General features: G+C 35.3%; 1 pseudogene; it reads left to right on the top strand.

Annotated features, from left to right (window-relative positions):
* Nucleotides 1-1,987, top strand: LOC141609341 (uncharacterized; annotated as a pseudogene).
* The last annotated feature ends 1,418 nt before the right edge of the window (nt 1,988-3,405 follow it).

Genomic DNA, 3,405 nt, shown 5'->3' with positions numbered 1-3,405 from the left:
ATGGGAGAAAGAAAAGTGGTCAATAAATACTATCCACCGGATTTCGAACCGTCGAACCGAAAAGAAAGCAGCCGAAAAACAAGCAGGTGACGGTTCGGACGATGTTGTCTATGAGTATTCGCTATAATACTTGCGGTAATTACATGTCAAAGGGTACAAAGTTTAATGAATTACCTTGGTATTCAAATTGCGAGGTTTTACATTAAGTGCACCAACTGCTCTGCGGAAATAACAATGAAAACTAATCCAAGAAACTCCGACTACACTGTTGAAGCGCATAATGAATTACCTTGGTATTCAAATTGCGAGGTTTTACATTAAGTGCACCAACTGCTCTGCGGAAATAACAATGAAAACTAATCCAAGAAACTCCGACTACACTGTTGAAGCGCATAAGCGATAACAACTTGCCCAGTCAAACACTCCCACATTCTTTAAAGATGGAAATATGCTGAAGGATTTTTATTAAAACGACCCACCAATGGCACCTAAAGAATAGATATACACAGCCTTACCCCAATATTAACAGGGGTTTCTGAATGAAAGGTTCATTGTTAAAAAAAATTGAGAGAAAATGTGGCAATATATTAAGAGCGCTTGCCGTTGCTGAAGATGAGCCGTGATTTCAAATTCGCGCCGAAGTTGTTAAATATTTTGAAAAAGAGGAAGAACAAGGGAAATAGGATGAAAAAAAGTGTCAACCATTTGTGAATCTTAATTAGGTCTAAGAACAGAAAGTATGCCTCAGTCCGAATATTCTGACTACCTGGTACTAATTCAAATGCTAAATAAGAGACAGCTGTTGAAGCGGGTGCGTCTAGGAATTTTGAACCGTGGAGACACCAGGATGATGAATTGGTTGAGAAAAAAGAGAAAAAGGGATGCGGAAGAGATGGGAGATGGGATGAAGGCTTTGGAGAATAGAGCGTTGGATTCAAAACGCGAGATGGATAGGATGGCTGCTGTTGGTGAGATTATGTCTGTTAAGTCGAGGCATGCGACAGTCAGTGTTAATGCTATGCTTCAGACCTTACAGCGCGGTGGCGAGGATGAAGAACGGAAACTTAATGAAGCGGAAGAAGAACTTATAAAATCAGGCCCTAAGGTATTTATTAAAAGGATTGAAGACAATGATGATGATGACTTCAGTACAGATACCAGTATTTGCTATGCACTTATGCCACTTATTTAATCATGTGTTTGACACCATACGGGCTCAATTGTGAACAACAAACTTCCACACATATCATTAAACGCCAATTTTTGTTTCAGACGGCCATTTTCGTCTGAAATAATAAGACATGGTTTTAAAACCATTATATACTCAAATGTGACCATAATGGACTTGAATAAAGGATATCGAGACGGGTGAGAGATGGATTGAGATGGTCAATTATAGGTACCATCTCCATGTTCAATTCCCTACCTGGGAATCGAAAACCGATTTAAAGCACCACTAGGTGGTGCGTGAACCACCAGCTCGCCAATATTCAACCACCAGCCAATCATGCCACGGTCGCGCACCAACATCACCAATCAAGCCCGCCACTGATGCGCACATTTCACCAGAACCATTGAGTACTGAAACCAACAACAGAGTTCGAGCCACCACAGCAATCATCCCAACGCGGCATCGGAATCATATTTGCACCAACTCCCCTGCTCATTCTCGCCCTTGTCACCCAAATCTGAACACTCCCCTACACCTACTCAGGCGACCACCAGCAGCAGCTCGAACTCGGAATCATAACATGAGCCAATTTGGTTCACTCATCTCAGAACCTAAACCCCACTCTGATGTTGCTGACGTCTCCGTAGTCCGTCCTTAAAGATCCAAGTTATGAATTTGATGTGTGAGCTGAGTTAATTGCCAGGCTCGACTAATTGATTACAGTTTATGATTGGAAGAATAGAAAAATAAGAGATATAGAATGACGATGAAGCCCTTCTGTATTTACTCTTTCACTTTGTTTAAGTGAGCCTCATTATTGACTTTTCATTCATTTTGTAGTTTCACTATAATAAGACCACAATGTGAATTTATTGCACGACAATCTTATGAGCAGGTAACAAATTGACTTTTTATCATTAATATTTTTTATAAGAGTCCAACAGAATCTTATATAGTAAACTATTTAAGATTGTAATCATACTATTAAAAGAGTTCTATTATAATTGACTCTTCCTTCCTTGCAGCTATATAAATTGTGTCCGATCAAATTATGCTCACAATTTATTGTTTCTTTTGATCACTACTTTTAATTACCAATAATGCCATGACACTTATTTCAAAGATATTTTAGGAGTGTTCCAAAAAAACCTCTAAAAAGCAGAGCATATAACATCATTATATATATTTATATAAGCAATAAAGAGACGTTGCTGGTTGAATAACATTTTATTATGAATACTTTTATTTTTAAAACTTTCACGTTATTTTATTTCTTCTGTTTAAAATTAAATATTTTTGATGTCTATAAAGTGATTTATTGATACAGGGTGTATTTTCACAAATTTTGTTGATAATAATATAATTGGTATCTTTAAATTAAAGTATGATTCATTTTTTTATGGCATGTTAATAATTATAATTAAACCAAAATATACAATAATAACACTATTGTCCAATTGCTAAATCAAGACAATATAGGAAAAAAAACGCATGAAATTCAAGGCTAAATAAAATTGGATTTAATATGTATTTTAGGTACAATGTGGACTCTATCTATATATAAAAAGATAATTATTGCTAATGCAATTATTAATTATCTGGATTAAATTAGTTTTGATTAGATAATTATTTAAATTAAAAATTATGAAATAAAAATTTAAATTTAAATATTTTTTTAAAATAAAGAGGTTGATAAATTAAATTTGACTCCAACAATAATTTCACATTTATGTTCATGTCATCCACAATATCTTACCTTTTTAGTTAATATTGAGAGATGAACCAATATTATAACCCGTGCAACGCACGGGCACAAAATCTAGTTTCTAGTATTATCAAGGATGTGAAATTAGACCTTCATTTTTTTCGATGAAGTGATAATTAAACATTGCTTTCGTGAAGCCAACAAGGTTGCTGACTTCATGGCTTCTGTTGGACATTCATGTCCAACTCTTTCGAGGTGGTTTGATAGCCGGTGACTTCAACTTACCTCCCTCATTCGAAAGAATGAGATAGGTTGGTCCTACCCTAAAGGATCAACCTAGTTTTCTTACCTAAAAAAAAAAAGTACCAAAAAAAAGTTTAATTTCTTCTAGATAATAACTACAAGTACAGCTACACATAATGTCATAATCTAATCTAATCACCACAAATTAATTTGCAGCTTAACACATTCTACGTGGCACTTCTCTATCCATTCATCTCTTTAAACTCAAACACCCCACATCATAAAT

Source organism: Silene latifolia, chromosome 10, assembly GCF_048544455.1.
Source record: "Silene latifolia isolate original U9 population chromosome 10, ASM4854445v1, whole genome shotgun sequence".
Classification (NCBI taxonomy): domain Eukaryota; kingdom Viridiplantae; phylum Streptophyta; class Magnoliopsida; order Caryophyllales; family Caryophyllaceae; genus Silene; species Silene latifolia.
Note: the sequence above shows the minus strand (reverse complement) of the source record. Positions and strands in the feature narration are given on the sequence as shown.